We start from the raw sequence: 21,009 nt of genomic DNA on the forward strand, positions 1-21,009 counted from the left end.
CTTTCCTTCTCTCTCCCTCGCTCCCTCGCTCCCCTGTGTGCTCCTTCCCTCGCTCCCTTCCTTGCTCCCCCTTGCCCTAAGCATATAGAGGTTTCTCAGGAGATCAGAGAAGTAAAAGCTGGAATTCAGAGCAAAGGTCAAAGAGAGAGGAAGTGCCAGGAAGCTCAAAGTTGGAGAATTAAGGAGCCAAATGGAATGCACCTAGCAGACCAGGTCCCAGATCTGTCTAAATATATGCTAAGCAGTATCTCAAAAATTGTTTAAAGATGCCTAGAGATCACCTCATCACAATCCTCACAATCCATCCTTACAATTACTCATACCAACAGGATACTGCTTTGGAGCTGGTTATATCTGATAATTGCCAGACGGGTTTCTTCCTGAAAAGGGAAGCTAGTACACATCAAGACTCTGTATACATCTGAAGGGAATGTCAGGGTTGGTTGTAATGCTGCTTTTAATAGGTATTCATTATTGGGTTATTCCAGGATTTCAGAGACAATTTTGATTTGGGACCAATGAACTTTCAGTGCTCCCAAAGTAGTCTATCCAGAGCAGCTTTTTATTGCTAACCTTTTAATCTGAGCTCTACACTTACCTGAGTAAGTCATAGTCATAAATATGTCCTTGGTTATAATTCTAGGAGACTTTCTGGATTCAGCCATTATTAGGCACTCTGCAGTGACAGACTTGCATGCCTCATTTTGGTTTGGTTATTTTACTACAGGCATGCAACTAGAAGCTGGAACTTGGGCTCTGCTCCTGGAGTCAGAATTTCACAGTTACTGTTTCTTTCCTATACTTAAAGTATTATTTAAGGTTGTTATTGGAATTGAGGCACTCTGTTTTACTTTTAAAGTCAGAAATACAGTGACTGATTCTTTCTGTACTAAAGGTGTTTTTTAGGATTTTTAAGTTCTTTTTAAAAAATATTCTTTGGGTACCAAATAATGCATTTGGGCTGCACATCACTTTTCCCTCTTTAGACAATAACCATCCCACCTACTTTCCTGTCATACATGGCCTTGATGATAATCTGTATGACAAGGAGCAGTTCAGAAATTCATTCGTGGAGGTAGATCCAAGATGGAGAACAGACACATCTCTAAATAACCACCTCTGAGCATTCCCTCAAATCAAAGCAGGTTAAGGCTCTGGACTGGTTTTGGAGTGATAGAATCCATGAATATTTGAAGTAACAACAATTTTCCAGATGAAGATACTATGGAAGAACTTCAGAAAAGATCTGTTTCAATCTGCAAAGGGAGAGGCTGCTGAGCCCAGGCTGCAGCACAGGAAGCCCAGGGCAGGGAACCTGGGTATTGCTTCCATCCAAGAACTGGGGAATCTATTGCAAAGCTCTAAAGCTACTCTGTCCTGGTTACAAGCTGGTGGTTCAGCAGATTTGCTGTGAGACACCAAAAAGCAAATTTTGAGGCACTGAGCCCCAGAAAAATGTAGTACCTGTCCTCCCTTACCCAGCAACAGAAGTCAGTCAGTAACACCTGCCCCAGAGCAAATTAAAATGTCTCTCACCACTTTGCCTTAAGAGCAGACATCAACCTTTAAAATAAAATTAGCAAAAAAGCAAAAATATTTTTGACCACAGACAGTTTTTATGGAGAAAGAGAAGAACAGACTTAAACCCTGAGGATCCAAAGGCAAATAAGCTACAGATAAAGCCCCCCATTTGGTCCCCATTTCACAAAAGTCTCTTGGAAGAATCCAAAAAGAATTTTAAAAGAGACTTAGAAGAAAAATGGGGAAAGAAAATGAGATCCTTGTAACAGAATATGGAAAAGAAAAACCAGAACTTATCTGAAGAAAATTCCTTAAAAAATAGACTTGATGAGATGAAAAACATCCTTGAGATGGAAAAAGCATGTAAAATATAAAATATTAAATATTAAATATAATAATATAAAATAGATACAAAAAGAAACCAATTCATTGAAAAACAAAATTTGGGAAGTGAAAAAAAATACAATGAACAAAACACTTCCTATAAAAATTCAATTGGCCAAATGCAAAATAAGGTTAAAAAAGCTAACTGAAAAACATAATTCACTAAAAATTAGAATTTAACAAACGGAAGTTAATGTCTCAATGAGATTTCAAGAATCAGTCAAACAAAACAAAAACAATAATAATAAATAGAAGAAAATGTAAAACACCTACTTGGAAAAATGACTGACCTGGAAAATAGATCTAAGAATGATTATCTAATAATTATTGGACTTTCTAAAAACCATGATGGAAAAAAGAGTCTAGACATCATCTTTCAAGAAATCATTAAGGAAAACTGCCCAGATATCCTTGAACCAGAGGGTAAAATAGCCATTGAAAGAATTCACCCATCATCTTCTGAAAGAAACCCCAAAATGAAAACTCCAAGGAACATCATAGGTAAATTTCAGAATTATCAAATTAAGGAGAAAATATTCAAGCAGCCAGAAGGAAACAATTCAAATATCGAGGAGGTACAATCAGGATTACACAGGACCTAGCAGTTTCCACTTTAAAGACTCTAAAAGCATAGAATCTGATATTCCAGAAAGCAAATGAATTTAGATTATAGCCAAGAATCAACTATCCAACAAAACTGAATATCATCTGTCAAGGAAAAAAGATGGACATTCATTGGAACAAGTGAATTTTATCTATTTCTGATGAAAAAAAAATTGATCTTCAAATACAGAACTCAAGAGAAGCATAAAAAAGGTTAAAAAAAAAGGAAAGAAAAATAACTTTGTTTTAAAAGTTCAAAAGTTTATATCCCTATAAGGGAAGATGATATGTTGAACTCTTGAGATTTGTATCTCTGTTATGCTTATACTTAGAAGGTACAGATATAATTTGATTTTTCTTGTGATGATATAAAAAAGAAACTAGAGAAGGAAAGGTGATTCTACTGGAAGAATTGGAAAATGGAGTTAAAATGGGATAAATTACATCTCATGAAGCAAAAAAAAAAAAAAAAAAATCTATTGCAATTTAGGGAAAGAGGGGAGGGAGGTGAGCATTGATTGTGTGAATTTAAAAAAAAATCAGATTTGGCTCAAAGAGAGAATATCAGAAACATCTAGCTTCAAAGAGAAGCTTGTCTCAACCTATAGGAAAGTAGGAGGGGAAAGGGGAAATAAAGGAGGGGCTAATAGAAGGGAAAACAGAAGTAGAAGGGGAAAGATATAAGAAAGGGGGAGAGGCTGCAAAATGGGAGGGCTATTTGAGGGAAGGAGTAGTTACTAACAAAATAATGAGGAGGAAAGGGAAGAGAAAAGTATAACTGGAAATAACAAGATGGCAGGAAATAACAGAGTAATTTTATCTGTGAAAGTTAATGAGATGAATAAACATAAAACCGAAGTGGAGAGTAGACTGGATCCAAAGCCAGAATCCTACAATTTATTGTTTACAAGAAACTCACTTAAATCAGAGTGACATATTTAAAGATAAAAGGCTGGAGCAGAATCTATTTTGCTTCAGCTGGGTGAAAAAATGGGTGGGGGGTAGAAATTCTGAACTCAGATCAAGCAAAAGCAAAAATAGATCCAGGAATGAAAGAAACTACATCCTGCTTAAAGGTATTATAGAAAATGAAGTAATATCAATACTAAATATAAGTACCAAGTATTGCATCCAAATTCCTAGAGGAGAAGTTAAGAGACCTTCAAGAAGAATTAGCAAAACTATATTAGTGGGAGATCTCAACCTTACTCTCTCAGAATTAGATAAATTGAACCACAAAATAAATAAGAAAGAAGTTAATGAGGTAAATAGGATCCTACAAAAGTTAGGAGAAAATTGAATGGGAACAGAAAGGAATATAGGTTTTTTTTTTTTCTTGGCAGTACATGGAACCTATACAAAAATTGTCCCTGTATTAAGGCATTAAAATCTCAAAATCAAATGCAGAAAGGCAGAAATAATAAATGTATTTTTAAAGATCAAGATGCAATAAAAATTACATGCAATAAAAGGCCAGAGGGAAATTGACCAAATATTAATTGGAAACTAAATAATCCAATCCTAAAGAATGAGTGGGTGAAACAACAAATCATAAACACAATAATTTCAAGAGGCATTACAATAATGAAACAACATACCAAAAATTGTGGGATATAGCCAAAGGGGTTGTTAAGAGAAGTTTTATATCTCTAAATGCTTACTTGCATAAAAAAGAGAAAGAAGATCAATGAATGGGACTTGCAATTAAAAAAAAACTAGAAAAAGAACAAATTTAAAATCTCCAATTAAATACCAGATTTGAAATTCTGAGAATAAAAGGGGAGATTAATAAAATTGCAAGTAAAAAAAAAAACTATTGAATTAATAAATAAAACTTAAGAGTTAGTTTTATGGAAAAAATTGATAAATCTTTAATTTGATTATAAAAAGAAAAGAAGAAAATCAAATTTCTTGTCTCAAAAATGAAAAGTTAGAACTTTCCATCAGTGAACAGAAAATTAGAGCAACAATTAGGAATTATTTTGCTCAACTATATGTCAATAAAATTGATAATCTAAGTAAAATGGAGGAATACCTACAAAAATATAGATTGTCCAGATTAACAGAAGAGGAATAAGTTATTTAAATAGTTGCATTTTAGAAAAAGAAATACAAGCTATAAATCAACTTTTTAAGAAAAAATCTCCAGGTTCAGATGAATTTACATGTGAATTCTACCAAACATTTAAAGAACAATTGTTTCCAATGCTATACAAAATATTTGAAAAATAGGGAAAGAAGGAGTCCTACCAAATTCATTTTATGACACAGATATGGTGCTGATAAGTAAAACACAGAAAGAAAATTACAGACCAATTTCCCTAATGAATATTGATGCAAAGTTTTTGAATAAAATTTTGGCAAGGAGATTGCAGAAAATCATGCCCAGGATAATTCACCATGAGGAAGTAGGATTTATAACATCAATGCAGGACTTGTTCAATATTAGGAAAACTATGAGCATAATTGACTGTATCAATAACCAAAATAACAAAAATCATATTATTATCTCAATAGATGTAGAAAAAGCATTTGATAAAATCCAATACCCATTCCTTTTAATATCACTAGAGAGTATAGGGATAAATGGAGTTTGCCTTAAAATGATCAGTTGCATTTATTTAAAACCATTAGCAAGCATCATATGTAATGGGGACAAACTAGAATCATTCTCAATAAGCTCAGGGGTGAAACAAGGTTGCCCATTATCATCATTGCTATTCGATTTTGTATTAGAAATGTTAGCTTTGGCAATAAGAAAAGAAAAAGAGATTAAGGACATTAGAGTTAGGTAATTAGGAAACCAAATTATCATTCTTTGCAAATGATATAATGGAATACTTAGAGAACCCTAGAGAATCAACGAAAAAACTACTAGAAACAGTTCACAACTTTAATAAAGTTGAAGGATACAAAATAAATCCATATAAATCATCAGCATTTTTATATATTACCAACAAAGTCCAACAGCAAGAGATACAAAGAGAAATTCCATTTAAAATAACTGTCAATAGCATAAAATATTTGAGAGTTTATCTGCCAAGGCAAAGTCAGGAACTATATGAACACCACTACAAAACACTTCCTACACAAAAAAAGTCAGTTCTAATCAACTGTAAAACTATCAAGTGGTCATGGGTAGGCCAAGGAAATATAATAAAAATGATAACACTATCTAAATTAATCTACTTGTTCAGAGCCATACCACCCAAACTCCCAAGAAATTATTTTACAGATCTAGAAAAATTAATAACAAAATTAATAACAAATAACAAATGGAAGAACAAAAGGGTCAAGAATTTCAATGGAATTAATGAAAAAAATGCAAATAAAGGTGGCCTAGCTGGTCCAAACCTACCCTATATTATAAAGCTGCAGTCATCAAAACCATTTGGTACTGGCTAAGGAATAGTCAATCAGTGGAATAGGTTAGGTTCACAGGACAAAATAGTCAATGATTATAGTAATCTAGTGTTTGACAAACCCAAAGACCTCATATTTTGGGCTAAGAACTCACTATTTGACAAAAACTTCTTGGAAAATTGGAAACGTATGGAAGAAATTAGGGCTCGACCCATACGTAATACCACATACTAAGATAAAATCTAAATGGGTTCATGATTTAGATGTAGTGATATTATAAACAAATTGGAAGAACAAAGAACCATTTACCTTTCAGATCTATGGAGAAGGAAGGAATTTGTGGTGAAGGAAGAAGTGCAGTTCATTATTGAACACAAAATAGATAATTTTGATTATATTAAGTTAAAAAGTTTTTGTATAAACAAAACTAATGCTGACAAGATTAGAAGGGAAGCAATAAACTGGGGAAATATTTTTGCATTCAAGATTCTGATAAAGGCTTCATTTCTAAAATATACAGAGAATTGACTCTATAAGAAATCAAGCCATTCTCCAATCAATAAATGGTCAAAGGATGTGAATAGACAATTTTCAGATACAATTTCTAGTCACATGAAAAGGTGCTCTAAATCACTATTAATCAGAAAAAATGCAAATTAACACAACTCTGAGGTACCACTGCACATTTCACATCACTAAGATGACTGGAAAAAATAATGATGCATGTTGGTTGGAGGGGTGTGGGAAAACTAGGACACTAATACATTGTTGGTGGAGTTGTTTTCTGGAAAGTAATTTGGAACTATGTACAAAGGGCTTTCAAAATGTGCATACCCTTTGATCTGGCAGTATTTCCACTGAGCTTATATACCAAAGAGATCTTAAAGGAGGTAAAGGTGCAATGTTCTCTTCTCTAAAATATAGTCGTTCTCTGGGAGCAGGTTTCTTGGAGAGCTTCTGGAAGCAGCCTTCGTTTCAGTTCCGAGTAATAATCACTTCAAATGCAGCCAGGTGTTAAAGTCTAGATCTATTATTTTCTCTTCCAAAATAGTCCAGTTAGCTTTCTTAGAGGCCTATCTCTCTCCTTGATTCACTAGTCTTTTGCCTCACTAGTCTTTTGCCTCTTCCAGCTTCAGCCTCTCTTCTTCTGAATGTCTCCAGCCAGCACAAAGGTCAAAGTTGGAATAATTCTGACTCCACCTCCGAGAGTGGAATTGTGGGCTTCTGTATTAGACTTGTGAATCTCCTCAATTGAATCCTGACTTGTGAATCTCCCGAAGTCTCTAGTGTGCTTGTGGGAGCTCCTCCTTAAATATGCTCTCTAAAGGTGTGAACTCTAATGTGTGAACTCTCTTAAAGATATAAACTCTAATGGGTGAACTAAGTACATAAGCATTGTCTCTGTCAATTCCAGTGACTTAGCACCTTGTTTCAAGTTCTGGCCCATAACATAAAGGGACTCATATGTGCAAAAAAATGTCTGTGGCAGTTCTTTTTGTAGTGGCAAGAAACTTCAAAGTAAGTAGATGCCCATCAATTGGAGAACGGCTGAATCAGTTATAGTATATGAATATTATGCAATATTATTGTTCTATAAGAAATGATCAGCAGGATATTTCAGAGAGGCCTGGAGAGACTTACATGAACTAGTGCTAAGTGAAGTGAGCAGAATTGAAGATCATTGTACATGGCAACAAGATTATTGATAACCAATTCTGAGGGACATGGTTCTTTTCAACAATGAGATGATTCAGATCAGTTCCAAAAATCTTGTAATCTACACCCAGAGAGCACCTGAGTATGGATCACAACATAGCATTTTTACTCTTTTTGTTATTGTTTGCTTGCATTTTATTTTATTTCTCATTTTTTCCTCTTTGATCTGATTTTTCTTGTGCAGCAAGATAATTGTATAAATATGTATGCCTATATTTGATTTAATATAATTTTTATCATATTTAACATATATTGGATTACTTTACATCTGGGGAAGAAGGTAGGAAGATGGGGAGGAAATTGGAATATAAGGTTTTGAAGGGTCACTGTTAAAAAATTGTCCATGCATCTGTTTTGAAAATAAAAAGCTTCCAAAACAAAATAAAGAAGTTCATTCTTGAGTACTTTGTCTTGTTATCCAGGGTTAAAATCCATCTTGGATTTTTTTTTTATTTTCCCACAATTACATGCAAATGCAATATTTAATATTATTTTTTTAATTTGCATTCCAAATTTTCTCAGTGAGAAGGCAAACAATTTGATATAAGTTCTTAACCTTTTTATGTTATAACCTTTTTGGATGTATCTGTCAGGAAAGTGATGATTCAGAAGTAGAACTCAAAGAGACAAATTAGGAATGGCTCTATAAACCTAGGAGTCAACCATGTAGGTATGATAAATTAATCTATAAAAAATAACGAGGTCAGTAAGGAAAATAATAGAAAGAAATAAGAAGGCCTGTAATAGAGCTATCTTACAGGACAAATATTGAACAGTGATCCATCAAAGAAGCCAGAAAAAGTTGCTAGAAAGATAGGAAGAGAACCTGCTCACCACAGAATTTTAGGGGGAGTTACTACTGTGGTAAACCTTGGAAACCAATTCATTTTAAGAAACTATCAAATCAGTATGCCTAAAGGGCTATCAAACTGTGCATACCTGTGATGACCAGGATACCTCAGAATCAGCTGGAGTCAGGATAAGCAAAAGTCCTCAGTCTTTATTCTTGGTCCTTAGATGCAGGATTGAACAGGATGGAAGCAGAATCTCCGCGACCGCCTTCTCCCTTGTCTACCACCCAAGTGTGCCCTGGCTCATCTTAATCTACCCCCTAATCCCTCCTACAGTCTATATACACCAATTATTGAGCTAGCATAGATAGTGGAAAGGACCATTTTCCAAGCATATGCCCATAGAGTATTGTCCAATCAGGAGTTAGCCTCAAGTGCTCGGCAGTCCTGATCTCAGTGCATTGACTCAATTTGCAGCCCTCTACACATATCCTTTGGTCCAGCAGTGTCTCCACTGGATCTGTGTCCCAAACAGATCACAAAAAAAGAGATAGGACTCACATGTGCATTAAAAATATTTACAGCAGTCCTTTTTGTAGTGGCAAGGAACTGGAAACTGAGTGGATCTCCATCATTTGGGGAATAGATGAATAAATTATGGTATATTAATGTTCTATACCACACTAGCAGCAGCATGATTTCAGAAAGACATGGAGAAACTTACATCAACTAATGAAGTGAAGTGAACACACAAAAATAAAGCAACAACAAGATTATGTGATAATCAACTCTGATGGACTTGACTCTTTTCAACAAGGAGGTGATTCAGGCCAATTCCAGTAAACTTGTGATGGAGAGAGTCATCTCCATCCAGAAAGAGGACCAAGAGGACTGAATGGGGATCATAACATAATATTTTCACCTTTTTTGTTATTGTTTGCTTGCTTTTTTCCCTCACTTTTTCCCTTTTGATTTGATTTTTATTGTGTAATTTGATGAATGTGGAAATATGTTTAAAAGAATTGCTCGTGTTTAACCTATATTGGATTGCTTGCAATCTAGGGGAAGGGAATGGAGAGAAGAGAAAGAGAAAAATTTGGAACATAAGCTTTTGCAAGAATGAATGTTAAAAAAATATTTTTGCATGTATTTTGAAAATAAAAAGCTATTATGGAAAAGGAAAAAAAAAAGAAACTATCAGATCATATTTGGGAAGGAAAGGGAAGTGAATAAAAATTTATTGAATTCCAGGCACTGTGCTAAACACTTTTACAAATATTATGTTATTTGACTTGGGATCTGTTTCCCATTACTCACATAGCCACTCTGATAGTTTTTCAACTCTATCTTTCCATTTCTTTAAGAACTCATTCTTTCATTTGAGCTTTGTTATATAAAATCTATTATAGTCCTAAGCTTCATTCACCAACTTTTAAGATTCTTAGACTTTGGACTCCTCATGATAATAGAAATAGCTTCACATCTGATACAGTCCAGAGATATAAACTATAGGGATAAAATTTGGAAACCTGGTCAGAATTCTACACTTTTGTCAAAATATTCCATCTGCTGTAAGCATACACTAGTCTGGTGGGTCTGGTGCAAGATTCCTTAGGGGAAATGCAGAAATGTGTATATAGGTACAATGATACTACTGTAAAAAGAAGCAGCATTTACTGACCAATAAAATTTACATCTCACAGCAAGTAAGCTAACAGCAAAAGTGGATTTCAGACGCCCTGTGGTTTTGCACTCCATCTGCATGCTTGCTTTGTCTGCTCCACCATCACCCCCAAGGCACTGATCTTCCCTGTGTTGCAGTGCGGCTTGTCAGCCCTTCCCCTGCTCACCTTCATTCTGCTGCCGATATTACAGAGATTGTTCCTGTTAGTTCCAAGTGTTCTTCCTTAGCTTGAACCTCCCAGGCATTCCATGAGAGAAAGACTTTTGACTCATTGTCATCTCATATCGGTTGTCAAGATATCGCTGATCTAAATCTAAAGAATTTCAAAATCTTTGTCCCCATTTCTACCTTCTAAAGGCAATAGAATTAATGTTGTATAACAAGTAATAGGGGAGGATCAATAGATAAAGCATCCTTCATCTTGTTATTTATGTGTAGTAGGCAAACGTTTTCTCTGGACATCTGAGTGCTCCAAAATTTGTAATTTGTTCTCTTTTCCATGAAGACATAGCTCCCAATATTAATGATTCTGAGGTCTTCAATTCATTTTTTTTTTTAAATTCAGTCACAGAAGTTGTCTTGGTAACCTCTTCACACAATAAATCCTATTTATTATAACTAGCATAAAGCAATTTTATATATTCTAAATTTTATGTTCTTTTATTGACATCAGGCAAATTTCACTATGAAACCTCTTTGGTTTTGGTATAGGAACATAAGGAATGACAGGTCAGTTTTCAAAAAGTTTTGAAAATTCTGAAGTATTTATTTTAAGTTTGTTTCTTGATTTTATACTTTGTAGGGGTTTTGATGTTATGTTATACAATGCCCCTAAGCTTTGTATTTATTTTAAATTTTATTACTTAGTACTTATAATCATCTTTCTAGTCTCTAATCTTTTTATTATTCATTCTATCCTTAGTTAATTGAGTTAATCATAATTAGTTAGCCCAATGACCTGTGACTTGATTGAAATGACTGAGGAAACAAAGAAGAAAATGCAATTCTAAGCATATCAATTTATTAAACGGTATGTGCCAATTGCATATGTAAGAAGATCTTTTCCATTTTACAAAATAAATCTGGTCCAGGCCTCCTCAGCTTGGCAGTGGACCCCAAATATAGGGGGAGGCCAATTTTTATGCATTAAAAGCAAATAGTTAACAGCATATAAACTAGTATACAAGATTAGGTCATCTGATTCCTAATTGGAGGAAATATTAGCGGTTTTCTGAGTTGGGGGAAAAGAGAAAAAACACAAAACTCCCCACCTACCAAGGGCCTGTAATTCAAAGGAATTAAGGAAATTGACCAATATAGGACCAGTGTTCAGATAAGATATATGGATTGGTTGAGATGTATAATTGTTAGCAAACTCCTTGCATCAATCATGAGATCTGACTGAAATTTTGGTACATAATCTATGCCCTTTCTTAGGGGTCTCCACACAATAGATAGAGGTAGTCCAAATATATAGTCAGGCAGGATTAGGTTCAAGCAATACAATTTCTACAATTGAATAACATTTTCTCACAAGATAGAAATTAGACTAGACTCATAATTGAATAGAAAAAGGAACTGGAGCTAGGCCCATAATTAAGTCACAAGATGGTTTCAATGTGGTTCATTTAGTTTCTCTACTACACAGTTAAAAACTCAGGCATTCTTATGTGCTTTGCTATCTATCTCAAGTGAAGCATCCTTTCATTTGTACAAATGCTGGTTTTAAGTTAAAATATCTTTTGATCTTCCACTATCTCAAATCCTTAACAATTCAGGCCCAACAAAGAATTGTTTTGTGAGCATGTTTTGTTGTTTTAAGTAGTAAACGATTTAATTAGTTTTAAATTTAATAAGATCCTTTTATTGAAAGATATGTTGATTCAGTTATTCATTGATCAATGCCCTGCTTATAGAACAGTATTGGGGAAGGGGACTTCAAGTCTGTAGTTTTTGTTCCACTTGGTCTTTGTCAAGGGCCCTTACTTGCAAATTGTCATGTTATTGCTACCAAAGCAAGGAACTGAGATTCAAGAGCCCCACCTCTTTTGCTGAGATGGACCTCTCTGTATTATTTTAAGATTATCGATAAAAGCTGTCCCCACCTTGAATACATTGTTGATCTCTAGTGATCATAATCAATATGATGTACTTTTAATAACAATCCTTTTAATTCTCTTTGTTCTGAATTTGGCTTCATTAATCAAGGTAAAAACTCAAAGAATTTTTCTTTCAACAGTATAATACCAAGCAACCGATTTAATTAATCTAATTAGAGATTATTGAATAGAAATATTATTCCCTCAATCTACAGGTCTTTATTGAATACCTACTGTGTGCCAGACACTGTGATAAGGACAATTATTTTTGGATTTGGATTTGGATCTGATATTGCATTGACATAAAGAACATTCTCTACCAATAAAACTTAAGCTATAGAGACCTGCAGAAATCATTGAAAAATTAAGCGATTTGCCAAAGGTTGTGCAACAATTACGTTCTAGAGGCTGGACCTGAAAGTGGGTCTTCTTAGTTATGAAGTGCTGGATTCCTGCCTTTGTGTAACATTCATTATACCTCATTAGGTTAGTAGATACAAAGATAAAATTAAATATGCCTGTTCTCAAGAAATGTCTACTCTGAACCAAAATAATTACAATACTAACAACAGTAAAGTAATATCTTACTTATCCAGCAATGTCAACTTTCTACAAAGCAGCAAGGAACCAGAATGAAATTAAAATTTGATTCTTAGAACTCACATATAACCTATACATTGTTTGAAACAGTTTAGTCAGTTTTAGCTATTAATCTGAAGTTTGAGTGAGCAAAAGAGGTTGTGTTGAGGGAGACTTAGTATAGAATATTGATGCTGAAAGAGCCCATACAGATCATTTAATCCAACCTCTTCATTTTCGTGAAAAAGAAACTGAATCCCAGAGAGGTACAATTTGAGGAAATTAGAGAGTATGGTTGAAGTTTTTGACTTGCATAAGCACAACCTTAGGCTATTATTATGTCTGTGCAAAAAGCCACTCTAAGTGAATTCAGTTTTTTTTTTTTTTTAATTCAATTGAGTCCTATGAAATAAGCTGTTTCAAAGAATGGTGAGATCAATTAGGAGAGTGAGTGAGATTTGTTCATTTGGGGTCTGCAGGATGCCAGGTAACCACTTTTCAACTAACTCTCTTAACAACATGTAGGCTCTGTCTAGAGCTTAAATGTTTCACGAAGTAAACTACACTAATAACAGAGACAACAAGTGGTAGGAGGCAGATTCCTTTCTTTCTTTCTTTTTTTCTGAAATAGTTTTATTTTAAAATGTTAAAGGAAGTAAATTACAATCAACCTGGGAGATACTCATCAAGTGAGATGTAGTGCCAACTTTTGGCATTAGCTTTTTCCATGTCATCTTATTTTACTGCAGGGCATTTCTCATTTCTGCAAATTGTTTTAAAAGTGGAAAGGAGATCCAGCTGGTCTTCTCTGCCACACAGAGGCATTATAAGATAATAAGGCATCAAAGTTTTTATTCGATTGCTAGGTACCTAAGCAAGTTCAAATATTGCCTCAGGCACTTACTGGCTGTATGACTCTTGGCAAGTAACTCCACCTCTGTTTGCCTCAGCTTCTTCATTGGTAAATGAGCATAATAATAGCCCTGAATCCCATGAGGAAAGCAAGGAAGTACCAGAAAAAAACATGTACTTCTATTTCATACACTAAAACCTCTGACTGTGTGAATCACCACAAATTGCAGTAAATCATCAGAGATGGGAGTACCAGATTATTTTACTTGTGTCCTGAGAAGCCTGTATGCAAGATAAGAAGCAGCACTTAGACTCAAACATGGAATAACTGATTGGCTTAAGATTGAAAAAGGAAAAGAACAAAGCAGTATATCTTATTTATGTAACTTATATGCAGAATATCTCTTACAAAATGCTGGGTCGATAAATAAAAAAGTCAGAATTAAGGTTGCTAGGGGAAATATCAACAATCTCAGATTTACAGGCACCACTCTGATGGCAGAAAGTGACAAGGAATTAAGAAGACAGAGTAAAAGAGGAGGGTGTAAAAGTTGGCTTGAAGCTTAATATCAAAAAAACCAAGATCTTGGTAATTGGTTCCATGACTTCCTGACAAATTGAGGGAGAAAAAATGGAAAACAGTGTCCGATTTTATATTCTTGGGCTCAAAGATCACTGAAGATTGCAACTGAAGCCATGGAATTAAAACATGCTTGATCCTTGAAAGGAAAACTATGGAAATCTGGACAGCAGTTCTAAAAAGCCAGAGACATACAGAGATCTGTATATTAAAGCTTTGGTTTTTCTAGGAGTAATGTTTGGTTGGACTATAAGGAAAGCTGAGTGCCTACCGAACTAAATTGTGGTGCTAGGGAAGACTTTTGAGATTCCCTTGAACAACAATAAAGTCAAATCAGTCAGTACTTAAATTAATCCAGCTATTTACTAGAAGGTTAAATGCTAAAGACAAAATTTACATACTTTGACCATACAATGAGAAAATGGGATTCATTGGAAAAGACCCTGATGTTGGGAAAACTTGAAAAGGCGAAAAGAAAAGGGGATGGCAAAAGATGAGAAAGATAAACAGTGTTATGGAAACAACATGAACATAGACAAACTTTGAAAGATAGTAGAAGATAATGAGTCAGTCATAACTGAGCCATTGAATAACAACAGAACCTGGCAAAGTTCTTATGAGGATCAAATGAGATAATTGTAAAGTGCTTAGCACAATACTTGCCGCATATATATGTGTGTGTGTGTGTGTGTGTGTGTGTGTGTGTGTGTGTATACGCTTATATAGTATGCCTTATATAGTAAGCACTATATAAATGTTTCCTGTTATCATTAGGTAAGATACGCAAAATAGAAATGGTATTCACTCATGGTAGCTTAAACCTTTGATTCTTCCTTTATTGTAATGGGTTGAGGCTTGAGTTGATGCACTGAGGTCCCAAGCACATGAGGCTAAATAGTAATTGGACCATACTCTATTAATATATATGCTTGGAGAAAGAATGACCCCCGCCTATTCTTTGTGCAAGTCCTGATGTGTTGTATAGGAAATGACGTTTTTGATGGGTGGAAGCAAGGGAGCAGAGAGGGAAGGGGAAGGAGAGACTGCTGGCTGGCGTCTTGACACAGCTGCTTGCATTGCTGTCATGGCTGCCCTTCACCTCCAATCCCCCTCTGCTAGCTGGCTTCCTGTTGCAGCTGCCCATATTGCTATCACAATCTTTCTTGTCCATATTGCTATTGCAATCCTTTTTCTCCTCTTCACTTTAATAAAGATTGAAGATTTTTCCCTTAACCTGAATTCCTGATTCCGGCTGATTTTAAATACGTGGTCATCACATTTGGTGCCCAACGTGGGGCCCAAGGACCCTACTTTCACTGAAGAAGTCTCCAGTGTCCAGAAGACATAAATATAATATCTGATTCAGCCTATTCAGTAGGTATGGTACAAAGAATTGCCACACTTCTCCACCTGTAGAGATACAAGCAAACTCTCTCCTCCAAGCAGTTAGCCTATTTGGTCCCTTCCATTCACTACTTTCTGGGTCTCTCCACATCACTTGGTGATTATCTAAAGACAGTGGAGCTGCTCGCACTGGACACTGTCCTTCCGGTGGGTTATAAAACCTGTCTGCCGGAGCCAGTGCATCTTTGTCAAAAATCAAGAAGTTAATAATATAAAGGGCTAGATTTAGAAGTTCTCTAGGGTTATCTGTGGCTCCCCCTTTCTTTTGTTTTTGGAGCAGCGTCTTAATATCTCTGTTTCTCCTCTCTACTATTGCCTATCCTTGAGGATTAAAGGGTATGCCAGTGGTGTGTAAAATCTTACACTGTGCACAAAAGTGTGCAAAATGTTTGGAGGTATATGCAGGACCATTGTCTGTTTTTATTGCTTGTGGCACACCCATAATGGCAAATGCTTGTGTGAGGAATTCAGTGACCACTCGGGCTGTCTCTTTTGCTACTGGTATGGCAAAAGTAAATCCTGAAAAGGTTTTTACCACAACATGGATAAAAGACAGACGACCAAAAGATTTATAATGGGTCACATCCATTTGCCAGATTTCATTGGTCTCAAACCACAAGGGTTTTTCCCTGGAGGGAGTGTAGGAGGGTGGAAAGGAAGGCAAGCTGTACAGTTTTTTACTATGCTCCTAGCTTCTTCTTTTGTAATCCCAAACTGTAAACGCAAAGCTTGAGCAGCCTGATGGTATTTAGAATGGGATTCCTGGACCTCCTGAAACAAAGGTGTACTGGCTAACATAGTTAAAAGGCTATCTACCTTTGAATTTCCATCAAAAATAGGACCTGGAAGTCCACTATGTGAGTGGACATACAACATATAAATCTTTCCTGGATGCTTTCTCACTTGCTCCTGAAGTTCCTTAAAAAGCTGATATATATTAGAAGCTGCAAATTTTATTTGGGCTGTGGCAATTCTTTGTACCACACCTACTGAATAGGTTGAATCAGATATTATATTTATGTCTCCTGGTCACTGGTGACTTCTTCAGTGAAAGTAGGGTCCTTGGTTCCCATGGCCCCGCCCACTCTTTGTGCAAGTCCTGATGTGTTGTTTAGGAAATGACGTTTTTGGTGGATGGAGGCAAGGGAGTGGAAAGGGAAGAAGAAGGAGATACTGCTGTCTGGTGTCTTGACACAGCTGCTCGCATTGCTATCGCGACGGCCCTTCATCTCCGATCTCCCTCTGCTAGCTGGCTTCCTGTCACAGCTGCCCATAATGCTATCGCAATCCTTCTTGCCCATATTGCTATCACAATTCCCCCTCACCTCTATTGAGAATAAAGATTGAAGGTTTTTCCCTTAACCTGGAAAAAAAAAAAAAAAAAACTCGTCACAGATAACCCTAGAGAACTTCTAAATCTAGCCCTTTATACTATTAACTTCTTGATTTTTGACAAAGATGCACTGGCTCCAGCAAACAGGTTTTATAACCCACTGGAAGGGCAGTGTCCAGTGCGAGCCACTCCACTGTCTTTAGATAATTGCTAGGTGATGTGGAGAGACCCAGAAAGTGGTGAATGGAAGGGACCAGATAGGCTAACTGCTTGGGGAAGAAGGTTTGCTTGTATCTCTACAGGTGGAGAAGGAATCAGATGGGTGCCAACGAGCCATATTAGCCTTGTCCATTGCAGAGAGACAGAGCAGACCCTTGAAAAGATGGAGAAGACCCAAGAAATATCGGTGGTTCTGTTGCTGATTGTGATCACCATTGAAAGAGTGTGGCAGTTATGTCATTTGACTCATGGACGTAGAAAATCATTGGACTTCAAAACCCTCAGAAATCATTGGATTCTCTGAGACATTAGATTGTTGTAGGACTTTAAATCCCTCAGGAATCATTGGATTCTTTGAGACATAAGACTTGAAAGCCCTCAGGAATCATTGGATTTTCTGAGAAATGATAAGACTGTTACAGGACTTCAAAATCTGCTGGAATTATTGGATTCCTTAACATATAAAAAGACTTTTGCAGGATTTCAAAAACTTGGGGGGATCATTGGATTCCATGACATGTGAAGCAATGGACAATAGATTGGTTTTGGACTATTTCTTGGCTGCTGAAGAAGGCATATGTGTGATTGCTGTTTACATACTCTCCTTCTAGGACTTCTGGCAATCTTTTACAACACCATGTTGATTTATACTATTTGTTATACCATTACTTACATATACAATTCATGTTTGTTACACCACATCAAGCCTGCGGGCTGTGGGGAGAGTCATCACTAATAGCCTCTGCATTATTGCTATGTGCTTGTGTAATACCTTCCATGCTGATGTGTTTGTGCATAATAAGACCCTTCAGCCCAGAAACCCGCTAGCAACTCCCACTTCCCTTTGGTGCTTTTCATCTCCCTTCCTGAGATGTCAGGGAGGGGTGTGATTATCTCCTTTTTTAGTGCTTTCACCTCCCTTCCTGGGAAGTCAGGGGGGTTGTGATCACCTCCTTTCTGGTGCTTTCACCTCCTTTCCTGAGAAGTCAGGGAGGGTGTGATCGCCTCTCCTTGGGGGCTCTGACTTCCCTGAGGAGTCAGGGATGGCATAACCACCTGTGTTCTAAACCAAAAGAAAGCGGGAGATGTAATGGGCTGAGGCTTGAGTTGATGCACTGAGGTCCCAAGCACATGAGGCTAAATAGTAATTGGACCATACTCTATTAATATATATGCTTGGAGAAAGAATGGCCCCCGCCCACGCTTTGTGTAAGCCCTGATGTGTTATATAGGAAATGACGTTTTTGGTGGGTGGAGGCAAGGGAGTGGAAAGGGAAGAGGAAGGAGAGACTGCTGGCTGGCATCTTGACACAGCTGCTTGCATTGCTATCGCAACCGCCCTTCATCTCCAATCCCCCTCTGCTAGCTGGCTTCCTGTCGCAGCTGCCCATATTGCTATCGCAATCCTTCTTGCCCATATTGCTATCGCAATCCTTTTTCACCTCTTCACTTCAATAAAGATTAAAGATTTTTCCCTTAACCTGAATTCCTGACTCCGGCTGATTTTAAATACACCATCATCACACTTTATTTATTTTTATTTTATTTTAATTTATGAAATAAAACAAACATTTCTATAACAATACAATAAAAAATATATATGAAACTTCAAATCTACTATGCATAATTTGCTTTTCCTTTCAAATATACAACAAAATTATCTTGTGAATTTCTTTTTTTTTCCTCCTTTCCTCCTTCCCCTCTCCCAAAGTCTTTATACACAGATAGGTATATGTATTAAAATTGTTCTATGCATACTTGTATTATCAGTTCTTTCTCTGGATACAGATAACTATGATGCAGATAATTATTTCTTCATCATCCTTTACATTTAATTTGGGCATTTGTAATAGACAAATAACTTATTTGTTCAATGTTCTTAAAACAGTATTGCTGTTACTATATAGTTTTTTTTTTGCTTCTGTTCATTTTTCATTTCATTATTTTATGTTTTTCTAAAATCATTGAACTTATTAATTCTTATAGCACAGTACTATTCCATAACAATCATATACCACACACTTCTTGCTTTAGAGATCATTTTTTATTCTATATTGAAAACTGTTTTCCATACCAATGCGTCCTTTGAATATTATTGGACCAGCTTCTACCTTACCTGAAAGTTGATACATCTTAAACTCAACAATTCAACAAAATGAATAATTGCTTGCCTCAAAATAATGACTTTGGGGAGAGAAATACTTAAAATTGTTTTTAAAATAGGTTTTTCTTCTTTTAATCTAGCTTTAAGGAACTCATTTAGAATAGGAAATGAAAAATCTCTTTTGCTTTTATGGTATAAAATCTACAAAATGTTTATATATCTAGATTATTGACTAGATTTTTTCCTTTTCATTTGATCTTTTGTACTGTATACATATAGTTAAATATTCTCCATACAAATATTTCAGTATCGACATATGAGGAAATTTTAATTACCTTCTTTTGCCTTTCTTAAAAATTCCTTTATTGGATTTCCTGATACTCTCTTCTAATTAAGTGAAAAAACACCCACCGGCCATCCTATTTAGGTCCTGTCTATAGAATTTTATACTTTCCCAGTAGACAGTCATGATCTACTAACCTATTGAAGGCTACATTTTGAATTACATTAGGATGTGGAATGTGGATTACTTATCTCTCTCATCTTCCTCAGTTTCATAGTATAATATGTTTAACATATTTTTGCCAAATTGAATTGGATTAATCTTTTTGATAAATTATTTTATGATTGTATCAAAAATATGATGAGTCACTATCAGAAACAAAGCGAAATGGACCATTCATAATATAAATGTCTAAAATAAGATATATGCTGTATCTTTTAGCATGCCATTTCCATTTACTTGCCTTATACCATAATGGTATTCATTTTTCTTAGATGTTACTTTTTTCATATTAAAGTTGTACATAATCTGACCCATAAATTATGTTTTCTTTCCAGATATATGGAATGTTAAATGAATTATTTATAATTTTGCTGAAAGATTATAGGAATTAATAATGACAATGATTTTATTCAATCCTAAAAATTATATCTATAGTATTTTAGACATTTAAAAATTAAACTAATTGTTTACTTAAATTTAGTGAGGTTTACCTTGTGAAGACTTAATACTCACATGCTAGTACAAGCAGATCCGCCACATCTCTCTGTCAGTGAATAAATAGACCATTGAACCTGGAGTCAGAAAGTCCCAAATTCAAATCAGTCCTCAGATGCTTACTAATTGTATGACCCTGGACATGTAATGTAATCTCTTCAAGACTTAAGTTTTCTCCTCTGTAAGATGGGGATAATAACACTAACCTTCCAGAGTTGTTATGTAGATCAAATGGAAAATATTTAATTAAATATTTTAGCAAAATAATAAATACTATATAGATGTTAACTATTATTATTATAATTATTATCAATAGTATACATATTTTAATAGCATTGGACTAAACTAGAAAATCAACATGAAAAATTTATAGCTAGGTAACACATTATATCCAGGAAGATTTATGATGTTAGGACAAATGAGATTTTTTTTTCCTGCTAATTATCTTTATGCATATTAGTTAATGAAAGAGTCTCTCTCTTTTTTTCCATAGGTTTATAATGTGACAGTTCAAGGATTGGATAACAGATTGCCATAGTATAAAAGCCAGCCCTCTATTTCTGTCCTCTTATAATAATCCGTGATATGTTCTTCAAATTGTAAGTAAATAAGCTTGATGATGGAGTTTGAGAGAGAAAACGTGAAAGCAAATCTTATAGCACACTGAGGCTGCTTTAGAAAAATGATGATCCAAAGCTAGTTAGAAGAACAGAACATTTATAAAAAAAAAATTCTTATTAACATGACTTAATATATAAGCAATTGTTTTCAAAACCT

At 35.2% G+C, this 21,009-nt stretch overlaps 1 protein-coding gene across 3 annotated transcripts in view; it reads left to right on the top strand.

Annotated features, from left to right (window-relative positions):
• FUT9 (fucosyltransferase 9) overlaps nt 1-21,009 on the top strand; it is a 277,570-nt gene that overhangs the window by 125,250 nt on the left and 131,311 nt on the right. For all 3 annotated transcript variants that reach the window (XR_007953591.1, XR_007953592.1, XM_051997419.1), the window contains exon 2: nt 20,726-20,831. The gene's annotated coding sequence lies outside the window, so the exon portion shown is untranslated. The remainder of the gene's footprint in view (nt 1-20,725; nt 20,832-21,009) is intronic.

Source organism: Antechinus flavipes, chromosome 4, assembly GCF_016432865.1.
Source record: "Antechinus flavipes isolate AdamAnt ecotype Samford, QLD, Australia chromosome 4, AdamAnt_v2, whole genome shotgun sequence".
NCBI classification, from domain to species: Eukaryota; Metazoa; Chordata; class Mammalia; order Dasyuromorphia; family Dasyuridae; genus Antechinus; species Antechinus flavipes.